General features: G+C 38.7%; 1 pseudogene; it reads right to left on the bottom strand.

Annotated features, from left to right (window-relative positions):
- Window positions 1–1814: 1814 nt before the first annotated feature.
- Window positions 1815–22719, bottom strand: LOC115186398 (zinc finger protein 84-like; annotated as a pseudogene).
- Between the last annotated feature and the right edge of the window lie 339 nt (window positions 22720–23058).

Raw genomic sequence — 23058 nt, 5'->3', positions numbered from 1 at the left:
GTGTTAACGGGCTAGACGTGCTAACGAGCTAGACGTGATAACGAGCTAGACGTGCTAAAGTCCAACCTCAAAACATAAATGGAAAAACCAAAGCCTGTAACACCTTAAGACAACAAATATATCCTATATTTCTGTTGGACAAGTTTGCTCACCACCAACAGAAAACAACTTCCATTTCACATTATAATCAACTACAATGATTCACCTTCACCAATATAAACATGGTGTCTACTGGATGTCAACAATTAAAAACAAGAAAAAAACACATATTTCTAAATAATAATATACAATAGGATTATTTGTTTCTCCCTTTTCTTTCTATAGAATCCTAAAACTCACTAGATTCTAGAACTCTCGTCTTCCTAAATCTCACTAGATTCTAGAACTCTCGTCTTCCTAAATCTCACTAGATTCTAGAACTCTCGTCTCCTTGGAACGAGCCCAAACAAAACTCATCTCCAAAACGGAAAAATGTGCAGTCAAAATAAATTGTGATCCATGGTAACACACTGGCTAAACGCAAAAACACAAATATTTTTGACTGCCCAGCCTTGAGACAATCAGCAACCAAGTTGTCCTTACCTCAGACATGTCTGATTTCAAGAGGAAACTCCTGCAATATCCGTAGTAACTTTCCACCTCACTGCAGAGCTTCTCTCTCTTTTCAGGGTTCACTAGATAGGCATGTTATTGGATCGGGGCCCAGTCCCCAATGTCATGTTCTAGTACATTTGGGTTGGCACATCTGAGAATGAACCCTGATATTTTAAAAGCAGGGCACCAATGTCAATATAATTGTACCGAAAAATTGTCAGTTGGTTGCATAAATAATTATGATTACTAAATGTTACATGAAATGTAAATATGAAATATTTGATGGCATAGTCTTATTTTCAACATCTTTTCAATGACATTTTGCTAGGTGGGATAGCCCCAATGTCAAAACACAGTTTTAACATGTCCAAATCTAAACATAAAATGTGCTATATACACAAACATCTGCCACAATAATCGTATTACTTGTATTTTTTAAAACAGGCTCGTCATAAACTGCACAAGCACCAGAAACGCTGTTGTTTTGACAAGTAGCAATAAATCACTGATATCGATTAGGGGGAAAATCAGGTTGTTTGTGCTGTTGAAACTAACACAACTAAAAAAACACATGGAAATGGGAGATATATTTTACCTCACTGGTTAGAGGACAACCTGCAGAATACAGTCAGCTACATTTTGGACTGATGCATTTAAATTTAGGGGTCGCTAAACAAAGGAACGCAACACTTATGTCATCACTCATCGATATCATGTTGAAATCATTTGTGCGAGAGGAGGGAGATGAGGTTGCATGTCCTGTTAAAACTAACAGCTCAAAAACCACACGGAATCTGGGAATAATGTGTACATCCCTGGTTAGAGGACAATTTGTAGAAAACAGCTATCTACATTTTGAAGTGTTGCATTTTGATTCAAGTGGGTCACCAACATGGTAAGTGTAACAACTTTTCTGTTAGTCACTTTTTGTTAAATCACATAAATAGTAACTCTTCCATTTCAGAGCCTGGATTTTCCCCCTGAGGCTAATATCCATATCATGCTGAAATCAATAGAACAGGGGACAAACGTTTAGGGTTCTACATTGTGACATCATTAATATACTCCTACTACAATGTTAAAACATTCTACATTGTGACATTAATTCATTGATATCATGAAACAACTCCTTTATGTATTTTCTGATGTTTGATCAGAGATCTTTAATCAGATTATCTCTGGTCACAGCTATAAGATTTCTCTCCTGTGTGTGTTCTCTGGTGTATAGTCAGCTGGCTAGATGAAACAAAACTCTTCCCACATTGATCACAGTTATAAGGTTTCTCTCCTGTGTGTGTTCTCTGGTGTAAAGTCAGCTAGCCAGATGAAACAAAACTCTTCCCACATTGATCACAGCTATAAGGTTTCTCTCCTGTGTGTGTTCTCTGGTGTAAAGTCAGCTGGCCAGATGAAATAAAACTCTTCCCACATTGACCACAGCTATAAGGTTTCTCTCCTGTGTGTGTTCTCTGGTGTACAGTCAGAGAGCCAGATGTAGTAAAACTCTTCCTACAATGATCACAGCTATAAGATTTCTCTCCTGTGTGTATTCTCTGGTGCACTCTCAGAGTTTCAGATTGACTAAAACTCTTCACACATTGATCACAGATATAAGGTTTCTCTCCTGTGTGTGTTCTCTGGTGTGATACCAGATGGCCAGATCGACCAAAACTCTTCCCACATTGATCACAGTTATAAGGTTTCTCTCCTGTGTGTGTTCTCTGGTGTGATACCAGATGGCCAGCTCGACCAAAACTCTTCCCACATTGATCACAGATATAAGATTTCTCTCCTGTGTGTGTTCTCTGGTGTGATACCAGATGGCCAGATCGACCAAAACTCTTCCCACATTGACCACAGCTATAAGGTTTTTCTCCTGTATGTGTTCTGTGGTGTGATATCAGGCTGGTTGACTGAGTAAACCTCTTCCCACATTGACCACAGCTATAAGATTTCTCTCCTGTGTGTGTTCTCTGGTGTTGAGTTAGATGGCCAGATGTAGTACATCTCTTCCCACATTGAGTACAGCTATAAGATTTCTCTCCTGTGTGAATTATCTGATGAATTTTAATGCCTGATGAGTTGAATCTCTTCCCACAGTCAGAGCAGCAGTGAGTTTTCTTCCTTGTGGGTCTCTGCAGGTGTTTATTGAGGACTTCTGATCTGGAGAGACTCTTCTCTGCCTTGTCAGCATCATGATGTTGTTGAGGCTCCCCAGAGGATCCACGATAGTCCCGTCTCTCTCCTGTGTGAACAACAAAGTCATACAGATGGTTAAATGCCCACAACAGCAGAAATCCACTGTTTATTTGAGGTAAAAAGGTATGACCAGAGAGTACCCATGAAGTTGTACAACAGTCAAGACCTAAGCAGTGTGCCAGATGACTTTTGGCCTCCAATATAGGCCCCTTTCTGTGTTTGCTAAAATTGCAGCGATGCACACGCAATTTGGTTGTAGAAACTCCTCCATTCTAATGAGGAAACCACTAGTTATGGATGTAGTATATCTGGTAATGAGGAAACCACTAGTTATGGATGTAGTATATCTGGTAATGAGGAAACCACTAGTTATGGATGTAGTATATCTGGTAATGAGGAAACCACTAGTTATGGATGTAGTATATCTGCTAATGAGGAAACCACTAGTTATGGATGTAGTATATCTGGTAATGAGGAAACCACTAGTTATGGATGTAGTATATCTGGTAATGAGGAAACCACTAGTTATGGATGTAGTATATCTGGTAATGAGGAAACCACTAGTTATGGATGTAGTATATCTGGTAATGAGGAAACCACTAGTTATGGATGTAGTATATCTGGTAATGAGGAAACCACTAGTTATGGATGTAGTATATCTGGTAATGAGGAAACCACTAGTTATGGATGTAGTATATCTGGTAATGAGAAAACCACTAGTTATGGATGTAGTATATCTGGTAATGAGGAAACCACTAGTTATGGATTTTTTATTTATTTTATTTAACCTTTATTTAACCAGGAAGGGCTCATTGAGATTTAAAATCTCTTTTTCAAGAGCGTCCTGGCCAAGATAGGCAGCGCCAAGTCATTACAAAAATTACAGACAAACAACATGAAAAAACTACAATTAATCTAGTAAAAACCATAGAATTCACAAGAGTATAACAAAATCAAAAACAGCAAATTAAAAACATTGACAGGTCAGGGAATCAGTCTCAAGATCATTCATCCGTGATTTAAAAATACCAATCGGGACAAGTTCATCCAGTTTAAAAGTATTTTGTAAGGCATTCCAAGACGATGGTGCAGAGTACATAAAAGCCCTTTTACCAAATTCAGTTCGGACATTTGGAACAGTTAGCAAGATAAAGTCCCGCGAACGAAGAGAGTATCCACCACATTTCTGAACAATAAAAATGGCCAAATAAAAAGGTAGTAAACCCAAAATGGCTTTGTAAAAAAAAGTATACCAGTGACTGAGCCTACGAGTGACTAGAGAAGGCCAGCCAACCCTGGTATACAAAGTGCAGTGGTGCATAAGGGTTTTGCCATTTAAAATAAATCTCAGAGTGCCATGGTAAAGGGTGTCAATTGATCTCAAACACTGAGCGGAAGCATTCATATTTAAAATATCCCCATAGTCTAGTAAAGGCATAAATGTAGCTGATACTAGCCTCCTTCTGGCTTCAAAAGAAAAACAAGCCTTATTCCTAAAATAAAATCCTAATTTCAGCTTCAATTTTTTTGTAAGTTGTTGAATATGCATTTTAAAAGAGAGGCCATCATCAATTAAAATTCCAAGATATTTATATGAGGTTACAACCTCAATCTCCTTGCCCTGACAGGTAGTAATAGGTGAAAGGTTCAGAGGTCTATTTCTTGCTTTAGAAAACACCAGTAGTTTTGTTTTGTCAGTATTGAGGATAAGCTTCAATTGAGACAAGGTATGTTGAACAGTATTAAAAGCAGTTTGCAAGTTCTGGAAAGCTTTTGTAAGAGATGAAGCACAACAGTAAATAACAGTATCATCAGCATAAAAATGAAGTTGTGCATTTTGGACATTTTTGTCTAAATTATTTATATAAATAGTGAATAAGAGAGGACCAAGTACAGAGCCTTGGGGCACACCATTTAAGACAGACAATTTAACAGACCTAAGCCCATCAAATTGAATGCACTGAGTTCTATCAGACAGATAGTTAACAAACCATGCAACTGCATGCTCTGAACAATGCAATGCTCGACAATCTCTGCCTTAGTATAGCATGATCAACTGTATCAAAAGCCTTAGAGAGAACAATAAAAAGTGAGACACAATGCTGTTTCTTGTCAAGAGCTTCAGTGATATCATTTAAAACCTTCATGGCTGCAGTAATTGTGCTGTGCTTCTTCCTGAAACCCGATTGGTACATTGATAAAATAGAGTTAGTATATAAAAACTCTTTTAGCTGGTCACTCACAAGGGTTTCAAGTATTTTCACCAGGGGTGACAGCTTTGAGATTGGCCTATAATTATTTAACAGATTTGGATCTCCCCCTTTTAAAAGTGGCAGGACAAATGCTGATTTCCAGATCTTTGGAATTTCATTACATTCCAGGGTTAGATTAAACAGATATGTAAGTGGTTCAGCTATGAAATCAGCTGCCAGATTTAAAAAGCAGGGATCCAAAAGATCAGGACCTGCAGGCTTTCTCTGGTCTAAGGATTTCAGGGCCTTATGTACCACCTGCACTGAGAATGGCAAAAAGCTAAAAGTTTGACCAGCTCTCACTGGTTCATCCACACAAGGTTGTACAGAGACAGAGGACACTGAATCAAATAGTCTACCAGAAGATACAAAGTGCTCATTGAAACAATTCAGCATTTCAGTTTTGTCATATATAGCAACAGAGTCCTTCAATACACATGACGGTAATTCATTAACATTACTGTTACCAGACATAGACTTAATAGCCTTCCAAAACTTTCTAGGGTCATTCAGGTTATCAGTGGTAACAGACATAAAATAATCAGACTTGGCCTTCCTGAGAAGAGAAGAACACTTGTTTCGTAACTGCCTAAAAACAAGCCAATCAGCATCAGAACACGATTTCCTTGCTTTAGCCCAGGCTAGATTACGGTCATGAACAATGCAAGAAAGCTCAGACGAAAACCATGGATTATCCCTCCCTTTAACCCTGAACCTGCGGAATGGAGCATGTCTGTTTACTATTTGGAGAAAACCATCATGAAAGAATTTCCAGGCAGTTTCCACATCAGGGATAAGCTCAATCTTGCTCCAGTCAAAATAAAACAAATCATGAAAGAAAGCCTGCTCAATGAAACACTTCAGATTTCTCTTACGAATAAAACGCTGGTTAGACTTAGAAATCTTAGTATTTCTAATAGCAACAACAGCACAATGGTCACTTAAATCATTACAAAAAACACCAACCGCAGAATATTCATGTGGAACATTTGTCAATATCAAATCAATCAGGGTAGATTTATCTGGGCATTTTAGATTAGGGCGAGTGGGTGAGTTAATCAACTGGGTAAGATTCATAGAATTACAAAACATTTTTAAATCATCAGACACCGGCATTAACCAACACCAGTTGAGATCACCAATCAAAATCATTTCACTGTAAAGAAGTTTAGACATAAGGTGCGTCAAAGAAGAAAATGCATCACCGAGAGCAGAGGGGGGTCTATAACAGCCAATCACAGTTATAGAAAGACCCTTTGAAACCTCAATATTCAAAGCAAGAAATTCCAACTGTTTACATATAGTTTCAGACTTTGCCACACTTACAGGGAATTTCGTTTTTACATATATAGCCACACCCCACCTTTCTTAACCCGATCAGTGCGATAAACATTGTAACCAGTTATACAAATATCCGTATCAAGAACAGACTTGCTGAGCCAGGTTTCAGAAAACACAATTATATCAGCATCAGTTGATTTAGCCCAAATCCTAACCCCATCCATTTTTGACAACAGGCTGCGTACATTTAAATGAAAAATACCAAGACCAGATCTTGATTTAAAATCAGAGGGGGTTTGGAGACATTGCATATCAGGGCCAGGATTAGGCTGCACGTTACCTGATATCAACAATAGAAGAATAACTAGGCACCTCTGTTTAATAACTTTGCACGGCTTCTCTTTTTTAAGAGACCTACTGCAAGCAAAGTCCACAAGTGAGTTTCCAGACAATACAAAACAGTCATTTAAAACCATTAGACTTTGATAGTGACACAAGTTCGTAATGTTCACATCATGCCACAAATACATCGGCACTTGGATGCATGGAACGAGTGAAAAAGAGCGAGTTCCTGCAAACAAAATGTCCAATGGACGGGAGAGCACATTGTCAGATGTACTCACCCAGCGACAATGTTCGTTTTCTCCAGATCTCGTTAAAGTCAGTGCATAAAGCAATACCACGAAAATTGTCATTTTCTCTGACAAATGTAAATAATAGAGCCCAATGAAGATGAGGGGAGAAAGGGACAGCGTATATGTAAGACTGAATGTGAGTATTTGCACGTGTGAGTAGATTGGGTGTTGAGGTCGATTGAGAGAGCGGGTTGGGGATTGTTGAGCTGCCACTGACAGCCAGACGAAGAGCAAAAATGAGCGGCTTAGACGAGACACTCCGTGGATGAAGAAGGAACTCAGGCCAGCCAGAGATGGGGTTACTTTGGTAAATTTCAGTGCCGAGTTGAAGTGCCAAGTTGAGGAAGACCCGTAATCTTTACAGCAGCAAAAATAACATTGTTTGCACTACACAACAAGGAAGTTACTCAGCCCTAAATAAATAGGTTATTAGTAGGTTAAAATGTACTAGTCACAGACAAACGACTTGACATGCTACCATCTTGGATGACGACTAACATTGAGTGGATGCTGCCAACATGATGTAGTATATCTGGTAATGAGGAAACCACTAGTTATGGATGTAGTATATCTGGTAATGAGGAAACCACTAGTTATGGATGTAGTATATCTGGTAATGAGGAAACCACTAGTTATGGATGTAGTATATCTGGTAACGAGGAAACCACTAGTTATGGATGTAGTATATCTGGTAATGAGGAAACCACTAGTTATGGATGTAGTATATCTGGTAATGAGGAAACCACTAGTTATGGATGTAGTATATCTGGTAATGAGGAAACCACTAGTTATGGATGTAGTATATCTGGTAATGAGGAAACCACTAGTTATGGATGTAGTATATCTGGTAATGAGGAAACCAATAGTTATGGATGTAGTATATCTGCTAATGAGGAAACCACTAGTTATGGATGTAGTATATCTGGTAATGAGGAAACCACTAGTTATGGATGTAGTATATCTGGTAATGAGGAAACCACTAGTTATGGATGTAGTATATCTGGTAATGAGGAAACCACTAGTTATGGATGTAGTATATCTGCTAATGAGGAAACCACTCGTTATGGATGTAGTTGTCACGTCCTGACCCTTGTAAGATGTAATTTTCTATAGTAGTGTGGGCAGAACGTGACAGGGGGTGTTTTTGGGTGGTTTTCTATGTCTATGTTTAAGTTCTAGTTTTTCTATTTCTATGTTGTTGTTTTTGATCTCCAATTGAAGGCAGCTGGTCCTCGTTACCTCTAATTGGAGATCATATTTAAGTTGGGGCTTTTTCTAGTGTGTTTGTGGGTAGTTGTTTTCTGTTTTGTATGGGTTACCTGACGGAACTGTTGGTGGTCGTTTTGTTAAGTGTTTCCTTAATAAAGTAAATATGAGCACTCCCCTTTAGACGACCTGTTACAGTAGTATATATATATATCCATCCTAGTTATGGATGTAGTTAATCTGGTCATGAGGAAACCACTAGTTATGGATGTAGTATATCTAGTAATGAGGAAACCACTAGTTATGGATGTAGTATATCTGGTAATGAGGAAACCACTAGTTATGGATGTAGTATATCTGGTAATGAGGAAACCACTAGTTATGGATGTAGTATATCTGGTAATGAGGAAACCACTAGTTATGGATGTAGTATATCTGGTAATGAGGAAACCACTAGTTATGGATGTAGTATATCTGGTAATGAGGAAACCACTAGTTATGGATGTAGTATATCTGGTAATGAGGAAACCACTAGTTATGGATGTAGTATATCTGGTAATGAGGAAACCACTAGTTATGGATGTAGTATATCTGGTAATGAGGAAACCACTAGTTATGGATGTAGTATATATGCCTGGAGCAAAAAATGGTGAGGAAAGATTTTAGTTTTTCACAATGTATTCTGAATATTACAGCACTAGATCAGGAGTGCTACTCAAGGAAACTCACATTAAGTTCTGTGTCTTTTCACTAATTCACCACCTTGGGGGAAAACTCAGGGGAGTTCTCATAGGCTGACAGCAAAAATAGCCTCCATTTGCAGGTTGCTTATGAGTGCATTTCACATTACTTTTGGATTATAATTGTAAGGCTCGCTTGAATCTCCTGCTTAATATGTTTGTGTTATTGTCGCAAATCAACTGCTTTATACTTAAAAAACACTTCAACCAGTAAAATGCTCCTTGGCTAGCTTTAACATCAGCCTGACAATGAGGGTTTGTACACTAAGTGTTTAACAAACAATAACATAGTAGAGGTCGACCGATTGATTTTTCAACGCCGGTACCGATTATTGGATGACCCCCCAAAAAAACCATACCGATTAAATCGGCCGATTTTAAATATATATTTGTAATAATGACAATTACAATAATACTGAATGAACACATTCATTTTAACTTAATATAATACATCAATAAAATCAATTTAGTCTCAAATAAATAATGAAACATGTTCCATTTGGTTTAAATAAATAACGGAACATGTTCCATTTGGTTTAAATAAATAATTAAACACGTTCCATTTGGTTTAAATAAATAATGAAACACGTTCCATTTGGTTTAAATAAATAATGAAACACGTTCCATTTGGTTTAAATAAATAATGAAACACGTTCCATTTGGTTTAAATAAATAATGAAACACGTTCCATTTGGTTTAAATAAATAATGAAACACGTTCCATTTGGTTTAAATAAATAATGAAACACGTTCCATTTGGTTTAAATAAATAATGAAACACGTTCCATTTGGTTTAAATAAATAATGAAACATGTTCCATTTGGTTTAAATAAATAATGAAACATGTTCCATTTGGTTTAAATAAATAATGAAACACGTTCCATTTGGTTTAAATAAATAATGAAACACGTTCCATTTGGTTTAAATAAATAATGAAACACGTTCCATTTGGTTTAAATAAATAATGAAACACGTTCCATTTGGTTTAAATAAATAATGAAACACGTTCCATTTGGTTTAAATAAATAATGAAACACGTTCCATTTGGTTTAAATAAATAATGAAACACGTTCCATTTGGTTTAAATAAATAATGAAACACGTTCCATTTGGTTTAAATAAATAATGAAACACGTTCCATTTGGTTTAAATAAATAATGAAACACGTTCCATTTGGTTTAAATAAATAATGAAACACGTTCCATTTGGTTTAAATAAATAATGAAACACGTTCCATTTGGTTTAAATAAATAATGAAACACGTTCCATTTGGTTTAAATAAATAATGAAACACGTTCCATTTGGTTTAAATAAATAATGAAACACGTTCCATTTGGTTTAAATAAATAATGAAACACGTTCCATTTGGTTTAAATAAATAATGAAACACGTTCCATTTGGTTTAAATAAATAATGAAACATGTTCCATTTGGTTTAAATAAATAATGAAACATGTTCCATTTGGTTTAAATAAATAATGAAACACGTTCCATTTGGTTTAAATAAATAATGAAACACGTTCCATTTGGTTTAAATAAATAATGAAACACGTTCCATTTGGTTTAAATAAATAATGAAACACGTTCCATTTGGTTTAAATAAATAATGAAACACGTTCCATTTGGTTTAAATAAATAATGAAACACGTTCCATTTGGTTTAAATAAATAATGAAACACGTTCCATTTGGTTTAAATAAATAATGAAACACGTTCCATTTGGTTTAAATAAATAATGAAACACGTTCCATTTGGTTTAAATAAATAATGAAACACGTTCCATTTGGTTTAAATAAATAATGAAACACGTTCCATTTGGTTTAAATAAATAATGAAACACGTTCCATTTGGTTTAAATAAATAATGAAACACGTTCCATTTGGTTTAAATAAATAATGAAACACGTTCCATTTGGTTTAAATAAATAATGAAACATGTTCCATTTGGTTTAAATAAATAATGAAACATGTTCCATTTGGTTTAAATAAATAATGAAACATGTTCCATTTGGTTTAAATAAATAATGAAACATGTTCCATTTGGTTTATATAAATAATGAAACATGTTCCATTTGGTTTAAATAATGCAAAAACACTGTGTTGGAGAAGAAAGTAAAAGTGCAATATGAGCCATATAAAAAAGCTCTTAACATATAACTATTTCTCTCTATATCATTTGAAATTCATATAGATTTTTATTTATTTATTTAATTTATATATTTTCTTACCTTTAGTGGGTTAACTGCCTGTTCAGGGGCAGAACGACAGATTTGTACCTTGTCATCTCGGGGATTTGAACTTGCAACCTTTCAGTTACTAGTCCAACGCTCTAACCACTAGGCTACCCTGCCACCCAGAATGTTCTTATAGGCACTATAGTATTGCCAGCCTAATCTTGGGAGTTGACAGGCTTGAAGTCATAAACAGAGCTGTGCTTCAAGCATTGCGAAGAGCTGCTGGCAAACGCAGGAAAGTGCTGTTTGAATGAATGCTTACAAGCCTGCTGCTGCCTACCACCGCTCAGTCAGACTGCTATATCAAATATCAAATCATAGACTTAATTATAATATAATAAACACAGAAATACGAGCCTTAGGTCATATTCAATTTAATATCGCTCTTCACCGACCCAGGAAGGGGTGGAGCCAAACAGGTGTTGTACCTCGTTTCCCTCCTTCAGGGAACAGTAATTATAGTCATAAAGTTACACTCCCTTTCAGTCGGTCAACTTCAGTACAACATACTATGGGGAAATACAATCATTCTCAATGCCGACCCAAACGGATACTAAATGAAACGGCCCCTGGCAGACCACCCAGACCTGACCCCGCAAGATGCGTCAGTTCTGTCAATTTATTCATTTTATTTTGTTTGAAACACTCCCGTCAATGTTGAGTAAGAATGCACACCTTATTAAGCATATAGAAGTAGGACTAGTCTACCTGGCCTGTGTGCAAATGTAGGCCTATAAATGTGCCCATTTGGGGATGTCTGATAGTATTTCTGATTGTCTTAATGCACCACCACTAATGAGTTGGAGCTTCTCAAAGTAATTTTCTCTTCACCTCAAACAGCAAGTAAACAAAGTCTAATCAAAATCAATTGCAAATGACAATAGTTCCTCAAAGTATTTAAAAAAAATATTTCCAGCTCTCACCCTTTCGATAACCACTCGGCATAAAAGGGAAAAATGTAATGCTCTGATCCAGTGGAAATGTCATAAAATACCTGATTACTTCTTATCCTTTGCACAAATAGCCGACAGCTGTGTCTGTCCAGAACTCACTGGCCGGGAAACTCTGAGGGCCCAGAATATTTTATACAATGTTGCAAGCTTGCTATCACAAGTTTAGGAGGACCCAGTTGATAGTTGATATGTTTCAAGTTCGTTGTAGACAGGCCATGTGCAGCAAATGTGATTTATAGGATATTTTCTACCTGCAGGCTGCAATGTTTTTATTTGTTGGTTTTATGGAGGCTATTTTTACATTGTTGGCAATGGCAGTAAAAATTCCTTTTAGATTTGTATAATTTTCTTTTAGATTTAGATAGAATGTAGATTAATCACAGACAATGATTTTAAAATCTTCCATGAAAATGTGCATATGAAAATCCTAACTGGCACCAGATCAGTAGAAATGGTCAGATAAATTGCCACTCGAAATGGAAAAGGTTTGAGTCATCCCTCGAGTCATTTGTGTGTCTTAATTATTTGGTCAAACAGCGTGCTTAAAGCATCAGACCAGTTCAGTACATATAGTTGATTTTATTAAAACACATGGGTTGTGTCTATATATGGAAAAATATACATAACATTTCAACCAATCGATTGGTGGAAAGAACAGATGACTCTTGGTTGACCAAGATTTATTTTAGGTGGGGACAGCACTAGAACATGATTTTGGGGCCCCTGAGTGGTGCTGCGGTCTAAAACACTGTATCTCAGTGCTTGAGGCGTCACTACAGACACCCTGGTTCGAGTCCAGGCTGTGTCACAACTGGCCGTGATTGGGAGTTACAGTGAGGGAAAAAAGTATTTGATCCCCTGCTGATTTTGTACATTTGCCCACTGACAAAGAAATTATCAGTCTATAATTTTAATGGTAGGTTTATTTGAACAGTGAGAGACAGAATAACAACAAAAAAATCCTGAAAAACACATGTCAAAAATGTTATAAATTGACTTGCATTCACTGTTTGGGGCATCGCGACTGGTTACCTATTTTGATGTGATATGAAAGTATTATTTGAAATAATTTTGATGTGATATGAAAGTATTATTTGAAATAATTTTGATGTGATATTTAAGTATTGTGTGAAATTATTCTGAATTGATATGAAAGTACAGCGATTTATGTTTCTAGAAATGTATCGCAATTGAGAATCGATTCACATTTAGATGGAATATTTGACTATTTTAGCTGCCAGAGCCAGTCTACCTCTGAAAACTACATACAGTCCTTGGACCTTGAGGAGTAACGGGGGCAGCAATCAGCAGTAGAAACAATAACAAAGCGTACTCCCTGCCCGTTTCGGTAAAAAGTTGAGGGATGGGGCTGGAGAAATGTAACCATCCATGATATCAACATTATAGTTTTAACCATGTTTTGAGGATATATAGTGTTTATATTTACTGACAAACATTGGAGTAAAAGAAGCCAATATTTTGGGTTCTGATGGGGTACGACAGTTGAACTAAGCTCATGAGGCATTTCTAAGTGAATTCTTCAAGAAACAGATGGGTACATGTCATTAATGTATAAGTCCCTAAATGGATGTAACAACTGCTGATTGCCACTTTAAGAGAACATCTTGGGCTAATCTAATAGGAGATATTGAGGACTACAGTATTTCAGGCATTGTCATTGGATGCATTTGATCAATTGTTAACGTTTTGTTGATGGTCCACTCTTGATGTTCTACACGTTACAGTGAAGCTTCAGCCATTCCTACAGAACAACATTAAAGTGTAGAACCCCTTTACTGCATATTGGTTCAACGACTGCAGAGACGGTACTTACTGGTGTTAAACAGATCTCCAACCTCCTCTTCTTCCTCCAATGTGACAGTCATCTCCCCCTCCTCTTTCACTCCAAAAACTGAATCCTCCTCTTCTTTTACTGTAACATCCTCCCCTTCCTCCTCTTCTTTTACTGTAACATCCTCCTCCTCTTTCACTCTGAACGCATCGTCCTCTTCTTTCACTGAAACGTCTTTCTCTTCTTCTTTCACGGTAACAGCCTCACCCTCTACTTGTTTTTGTATTGTAACATCCTTCTCTTCCTCCTCCTCTTTCACGACAGCTTCTTTCTCCGTCCAGCAGACCTCCTCTTCTTCAACAGAACCTAGTTCTAAGCTAGCTGACAAACAACGTAAATATATAATTAAATGTGCCAACAAGTACATGTAACAGAAGTGTGTTTAATACACAGCGACTAATATACACCAAACCAGTGTAAAGAGCGTGAATGTTGTAGCTATGTTTGCTAGAAAGCTACCGGGGTGTCTGACTAGCTGTTGTTGTTGAAGGAGCGTCCCGTCCACTAGATTATACGTCACACTGGCAGCATCGCCTGAACCTAAAAGACGCACATCGCCATCTGCTGACTGGAGGGCAATGCAGTTGAGGAACCAAACGTTTATTTTTCATTTATTTCAGAAAAATTTAATATTATATTAAGTCGTTCAAAGATAAGCATGTGTTGATTGATTCGTGTTTAATGAGTGAGAATTTAAAATAAACTTTACACCCACAACATATTTGCATTGAACCATACTTCTGACATGGATCATTTTGACCCCAGAGGCATATCTTTTATCATAGCCAAAATGTGTTTTTTCAATTCTTCCATTTTTTTATGACTTTGTCAATCACCTGGTTCTTAATAAATCTAAATCATGGTTTAGTGTTTCTGTATCAATATGGACTTTTAACAAATTCAAATCCTTTGGAGTCATTTTGACCCCAGCCAAAAGCACCTTTGATAAATAGGACGTTTATTTCAAATCAAAATCAAATCACATTTTATCATACACATGTTTAGCACATATTAATGTGGGTGTAGTGAAATGCTTGTGTTTTTAGCTTCGACAGTGCAGTAATATCTGACAAGTAATATCTAACAATTTCACAACATAGACCCAATACACACACATCTAAGTATTTGAATCTAGGTTTCTCTGTAGACATGATCCATTCCACCAAAGGGTGGAGGGGCTCCTGTATCAGTGGTTTTGACCAGATAGACACCTGCAGATACACAGTATAGTGCCTCCCATGTACTCTCCTAAGATTGGACTTTTCTATATCACGTATCATATGACTGTGTACAAAACTGCCAATGATAGAAAACTCTGCAGTGGTAGAAAATTCTGCCAGTGATATACAGTGCATTCGTTAAGTATTCAGACCTCTTCACTTTTTCCACATTTTGTTACGTTACAGCCGTATTCTAAAATGTATTCTAAAATGTCATAATTTTTCCCCTCATCAATCTACACACAATACCCCATAATGACAAACCAAAAACAGTTTTTTTTTTACATTTTTGCAAATTTATTTACTGAAGTATTCGTACCTCAGCCAGGATTGTGAAATGTTAGGAAATAATATGTCATAATTTACTCGTACCTCAGCCAGCATTGTGAATGGTTAGGAAATAATATGTCATGTTTTACTCCGGAACCGTCAGGTGTACTGGGAGGAACTGTCAGGTGTACTGGGAGGAACCGTCAGGTGTACTGGGAGGAACTGTCAGGTGTACTGGGGGGAACTGTCAGGTGTACTGGGAGGAACAAATTCAGTATATCTTCCACTATGTCAAAATAGTGCTGGTATGTAAGTTTAAACCAACCCAGTTCATTAGTTGAAAATGAAAAATGTTGAAATCAACAATATGTTAAAGGATTCTACAACTGAAAACTGAAACAAACAATTGGATCAAACAGATCAATCCCACTGGACATTGGGTTTGATTCAGACCCTGCCAGCATGGCCAGAGATGTAACTTATAATCACGGAACCAACACAGACCTTTCATGCCTAAAAACACCTAAGTATTAGATTTACTGCCATGGTCTAGTATGTCACTGCATCAGACACCATTCACAATGCTGAGGTACGAGAAAAACATGACATATTATTTCCTAACCATTCACAATGCTGGCTGAGGTACGAGTAAAACATGACGTATTATTTCCTAACCATTCACAATGCTGGCTGAGGTACGAGTAAAACATGACGTATTATTTCCTAACCATTCACAATGCTGGCTGAGGTACGAGTAAAACATGACATATTATTTTGTAAATATTTATGTCCCCTTAGCGGTTCATCACGTCAGCAAAAGGGAATATGTTCCATCATCTATGTTTATTTACATTAGTGCAAATAGTCCACTGATATTGGTGTAATTTCTCACCCCTTTTGGCTGTATGAAAGTTAATTTCCCCTCAGACACACATTTGTTCTTTGATATTATGAAGGTCATTTGTGTTTAGTGTACCTTTCCCCCCTCATTCACCCCATCTCTTTACATTTGTTATGCATAATCAGTGGCCAGACTGTGCCAAAGGCCCATCCTGGTAGATCTGAACCTAATGCAGCTTGGAGTGATCAGATGACAGAAGTCACATTTAGGTGCCAGGTGTAACTGAGGCCATGTCACGGTTGTCGTCTTCGTCTTCCGACGATATAACGAAATCGTCGTCTGAAAATGTAGACCAATACGCAGCAGGTACGTGTATGCTCATTTTTAGATTTATTAACTTTCAAAATAACACTCCAAAACAACAAAACACGAAAGCGAACGAACAACAAACAGTCTGGTAAAGCCTAGGGCTGAACACAGAACAATCACCCACAAAACACAAACACAAACACACCCTCATTTATGAGACTCTCAATCAAAGGCAGATAGAAAACACCTGCCTTCAACTGAGAGTCCCAACACCAATTCACCAGACATAGAAACAGACATACTAGACTCCACATAGAAATACCTAAACATAAACCAACACCCGGAATTACTAAAACAAACACCCTTAATCAAACACACCACCCTGAACCACATAAAACAAATACCCTCTGTCACGCCCTGACCAAACTACAAAACAATTATCCTTATATACTGGCCAGGACGTGACAGTACCCCCCCCCCTTAAAGGTGCTACCCCAGAAGCACCTTAACAAAAAAATAAATTAATAAATACCCCCAAACAATACCCAAAAGAAAAATTCCCCCTTACTAAAGGGAGGGAAGGGAGGGTGGCTGCCGTCAACGACGGCACTGTGCTACACCCCCCCTCCCCAACCCACCTATATTGGAGGCGGCTCAGGTTCTGGCCGTTCCAGGCAGTCTGGCGGTTCGGGGCAGTCTGGTGGCTCGGGGCAGTCTGGGCAGTCTGTCAGCTCGGGGCGGTCTGTCAGCTCGGGGCGGTCTGGACTGTTGACTGACGGGCAGCTCCGACGACTGTTGACTGGCGGGCAGCTCCGACGACTGTTGACTGGCGGGCAGCTCCGACGACTGTTGACTGGCGAGGCTGGGTGGACGCACTTGCCGTTTAGTGCGGGGAGCGGGAACAGGACGAGTCGGACTGGGTGGACGCACTTCCGGGTCCGCACGAGAGACAGGAGCTGGAAACCCAGGGCTATGGAGGCGCACAGCCGGTCTAGATCTTACCTCCTGCACAACCCGCCTTGGCTCGATGGAACTAGTAGCCCTGCACGAGCGGAGTGCTCGTACAGGGCAGACTGGGCTGTGCAGGGGCCTGATGGTAGCCGTGCGTAGAGCGGGAGTTGGGTAGCCTGGTCCTCGGAGGCGTACCGGCGACCAGATGCGCTGCGCAGGCATCCTCCTACCAGGCTGGATGCCCGCTCTAGCACGGCACCTGCGAGGGGCTGGAATAACTCGCACCGGACTGTGCGTGCGTATGGGTGAGATCTTGCGCTTTTCAGCGAAACATGGCGCTCCCCACCTCATACGCTCCTCCATATAACCACGGGTAGCTGGCTTCCGGCTCTTCCCTCGCCTAGCCAAACTACCCGTGTGCCCCCCCAAAAAAAATTATTGGGGGTGCCTCTCGTGCTTCTCCCTCAGCGCGTCTCTGGCCTCGTACCACCGCCTCTCTGCCTTGGCTGCTTCTATTTCCCACTGCGGGCGCTGATAATCCCCAGCCTGATGCCAAGGTCCGGCCCCGTCCAGAATTTCCTCCCAAGTCCACTTCTCTCGTTTGTCCAACTCGAATGCCGTCTGCTCCTTCCTCTGCTGCTTGGTCCTTTGGTGGTAAGTGATTCTGTCACGGTTGTCGTCTTCGTCTTCCGACGATATAACGAAATCGTCGTCTGAAAATGTAGACCAATACGCAGCAGGTACGTGTATGCTCATTTTTAGATTTATTAACTTTCAAAATAACACTCCAAAACAACAAAACACGAAAGCGAACGAACAACAAACAGTCTGGTAAAGCCTAGGGCTGAACACAGAACAATCACCCACAAAACACAAACACACCCTCATTTATGAGACTCTCAATCAAAGGCAGATAGAAAACACCTGCCTTCAACTGAGAGTCCCAACACCAATTCACCAGACATAGAAACAGACATACTAGACTCCACATAGAAATACCTAAACATAAACCAACACCCGGAATTACTAAAACAAACACCCTTAATCAAACACACCACCCTGAACCACATAAAACAAATACCCTCTGTCACGCCCTGACCAAACTACAAAACAATTATCCTTATATACTGGCCAGGACGTGACAGGCCATAGATGCTCCATATCCATTACTTTGAGTGTTTTATATAATATGACTAAATGTGTTTCTTTCTGTGTTGCAGGGACAGTCAATAAATGGAACAGCAAGGCCACAGAACATGACATAAGCAGAGCTGTGGGAGACCACCTCAAGCCCCTGGTAGAGCCGGGGGTGGTGTTTACCACTCCACCACGCCTTCAGCAGGCTGGAAAAGTGGGATTGATCTGGTTGATCCATTTGTTTGTTTCCGTTTCCAGTAGTTGAATCCTTTGATGTAAACATTTCATTTTCAACAAATTAACTGGGTTGGTTGAAAAGTGATACTAAACGTACATATCATGCACTATTTTGAGATAGTGGAAGAAATACTGAATTTATATTAAGATGGACCAAGATACTTGTTGCTTTTGCACATATTTGTTCATTAGTTTTGCAAAAGTCTGTTGATTGTCAGTCATTGGGTTCATTAGTTTTATATGTTCAAATCAAGCTTTATTTATACAGCATATTTCAGACATGGATGAAACACAATGGCTTCACAGGGAAAAGAAAACAAAAAAACAATGAAAATAAACAGCAATATTTACCATAAACATATGGAGGATAAAAAAAATGAAGAATAACAACTGAAAGACTAATGAGCATTCTAAGGAAAATTAATTGATTACAATATTAACAATTGGATGTTATATTCAACCATAACGAGATGGACAAGCCAGCACAGGTGTAACACATTGACTAACTGAGGTGACACCAATCAGTGCGTCCTACGTGCTAACGAGCTAGACGTGCTAACGAGCTAGACGTGCTAACGAGCTAGACGTGCTAACGAGCTAGACCTGCTAACGAGCTAGACCTGCTAACGAGCTAGACCTGCTAACGAGCTAGATGTGCTAACGTCCAACCTCAAAACATAAATGGAAAAACCAAAGCCTGTAACACCTTCCCCCTTAAGACAACAAATATATCCTATATTTTTGATGGACAAGTTTGCTCACCACCAACAGAAAACAACTTACATTTCATATTAAAATCAACAAAAATGCTTCCCTTCTACAATATAAAAATGGTGTCTACTGGCTGTCAACAATAAAAAACACGTATTCCTAAATAATAATATACAATCGTATTATTTTTCTCTCCTTTTTCTTTCTATAGAATCCTAGAACTCACTAGCTTCTAGAACTCTCGTCCCCTTGGAACGAACCCAAACAAAACTCATCTCCAATACGGAAAAACGTGCAGTCAAAATAAATTGTGATCCATGGCAACGGACTGGCTAAACGCAAAACATAAAACTTTTTAACTGCCCACCCTTGAGACAATCAGCAACCAAGTTGTCCTGACCACAGACATGTCTGATTTCAAGAGGAAACTCCTGCAATATCCGTAGTAACTTTCCACCTCATTGCAGAGCTTCTCTCTCTTTTCAGTGTTCACTAGATAGGCATGTTGTTGGATCGGGGCCCAGTCCCCAATGTCATGCTCTAGTACACTTGGGTTGGCACATCTGAGAATTAACCCTGATATTCTAAAAGCAGGGCAACAGTGATGCATTTACATTTAGGGGTCGCTGAACAAAGGAACACAACACTTATTTGTCATCACTCATCGATATCATGTTGAAATCAATTGTGCGAGAGGAGGGAGATGAGGTTGCACGTCCTGTTAAAACTAACAGCTCAAAAACCACATGGAATATGGGAATAATGTGTACATCACTGGTTAGAGGACAATTTGTAGAAAACAGCTAGCTACATTTTGAAGTGTTGCATTGTGATTCCAGTGGGTCACCAACGTGGTAAACAGCTAGCTACATTTTGAAGAGTTGCATTGTGATTCCAGTGGGTCAAAAACGTGGTAAACAGCTAGATACATTTTGGAGTGTTGCATTGTGATTCCAGTGGGTCACCAACGTGGTAAGTGTAACAGAACTCTTTTTTTGTTAGTCACTTTTTGTTAAATCACATAAATAGTACTCTTCCAATTCAGAGCCTGGATTTTTCCCCCTGAGGCTAAAATCAATTGAACAACAAACGTTTAGGGTTCTACATTCTGACGTTATTAAAATACTCCTACTACAATGTTAAAACATTCTACATTGTGACATTATTTCACTGATATCATGAAACAACTCCTTCATGTAGTTTCTGATGTTTGATCAGAGATCTTTTATCAGAGTATCTCTTCCCACACTGATCACAGCTATAAGGTTTCTGTCCTGTGTGTGTTCTCTGGTGTTTAGTTAGACAGCTAGATGTAGTAAAACTCTTCCCACACTGATGACAGCTATAAGGTTTCTCTCCTGTGTGTGCCCTCTGGTGTGCCGTCAGACAGCCAAACGTACTAAAACTCTTTACACATTGATCACAGACATAAGGTTTCTCTCCTGTGTGTGTCCGCTGGTGTACTATCAGGCTGTTTAGCTGAGTAAAACTCTTCCCACATTGATTACAGCTATATGGTTTCTCTCCTGTGTGTGTTCTCTTGTGTATAGTTAGATAGCTAGATGTCGTAAAACTTTTCCCACATTGATTACAGCCATAAGGTTTCTCTCCTGTGTGTGTCCGTTGGTGTACTATCAGGCTGTTTAGCTGAGTAAAACCCTTCCCACATTGATCACAGCCATAAGGTTTCTCTCCAGTGTGTATCCTCTGGTGTGATTTCAGAGTTTGTAGCCGAATAAAACTCTTCCCACATTGATCACAGCCATAAGATTTCTCTCCTGTGTGAACTCGCTGGTGTTTCTTGAGGAGTTCTGATCTGGAGAGACTCTTCTCTGCCTCGTCAGCATCATGATGTTGTTGAGGATCCCCAGGATCCCAATAGTCCCGTCTCTCTCCTGTGAGAACAAAGTCAGGCAGATGGTTAAAGGCCCAAAACAGCAGAAATCCACTGTTTATTTGAGGTAAAAGGTGATGCCCAGACCATACCCATGAAGTTGTACAACAATTGACGTCTGTTAAATGCTTTGACAATTAAGACAGTCAACTTAGCAACAATCATATTTTGTCTTGTTTTCACACTAGTAGTAACTAGAAAAAAGTTTTTAAAGTTGTTGAAACCCTAAGCAGTGTGCCAGATGACTTTTGGTCTCCAATATTGGCCCCTTTCTGTGTTTGCTAAAATTGCGACACGAGGTCAATGCGCACACAAAAATGATTGCAGAAACACTTCCCTGCTAATGAGGAAACCACTAGTTATGGATGTAGTATATCTGGTAATGAGGAAACCACTAGTTATGGATGTAGTATATCTAGTAATGAGGAAACCACTAGTTATGGATGTAGTGTATCTGGTAATGAGGAAACCACTAGTTATGGATGTAGTATATCTGGTAATGAGGAAAGCACTAGTTATGGATGTAGTATATCTGGTAATGAGGAAAGCACTAGTTATGGATGTAGTATATCTGGTAATGAGGAAACCACTAGTTATGGATGTAGTATATCTGGTAATGAGGAAACCACTAGTTATGGATGTAGTATATCTGGTAATGAGGAAACCACTAGTTATGGATGTAGTATATCTGGTAATGAGGAAACCACTAGTTATGGATGTAGTATATCTGGTAATGAGGAAACCACTAGTTATGGATGTAGTATATCTGCCTGGAGCAAAAAATGGTGAGCGAAGATTTGAATTTTTCACAATGTATTCTGAATATTACAGTGCAAGATCAGGAGTGCTACTCAAGGAAACTCACATTAAGCTCTGTGTCTATTCACTAATTCACCATCGTGGGGGGAAATGCAGGGTTCTCATAGGCTGACAGCAAAATCTGCGTCCATTTCCAGGTTGCTTAGGAGTGCATTTCACATTACTATTGGATTATAATTGTAAGGCTCGCTTGAATCTCCTGCTTAATATAATGTTTGTGTTATTGTCGCATATCAACTGATTTATACTTTTAAAAAACACTTCAACCAGTAAAATGCTTTATGGCTAGCTTTGCCATCAGCCTGACAATGAGGGTTTGTACACTAAGTGTTTAACAAATTGGCCCATAACTTCACCAAACAAGAACATAGTCCTACTGTAGGACCCATAATTTCACCTAACAACAACATAGACCTACTGTAGGACCCATAACTTCACCTAACAACAACATAGACCTACTGTAGGACCCATAACTTCACATAACAATACCATAGACCTACTGTAGGACCCATAACTTCACCTAACAACAACATAGACCTACTGTAGGACCCATAACTTCACCTAACAACAACATAGACCTACTGTAGGACCCATAACTTCACATAACAATACCATAGACCTACTGTAGGACCCATAACTTCACATAACAATACCATAGACCTACTGTAGGACCCATAACTTCACCTAACAACAACATTAGAGGTCGACCGATTAATCGGAATGGCCGA

The sequence above is a fragment of the Salmo trutta genome, unplaced genomic scaffold (assembly GCF_901001165.1).
Source record: "Salmo trutta unplaced genomic scaffold, fSalTru1.1, whole genome shotgun sequence".
NCBI classification, from domain to species: Eukaryota; Metazoa; Chordata; class Actinopteri; order Salmoniformes; family Salmonidae; genus Salmo; species Salmo trutta.
Note: the sequence above shows the minus strand (reverse complement) of the source record. Positions and strands in the feature narration are given on the sequence as shown.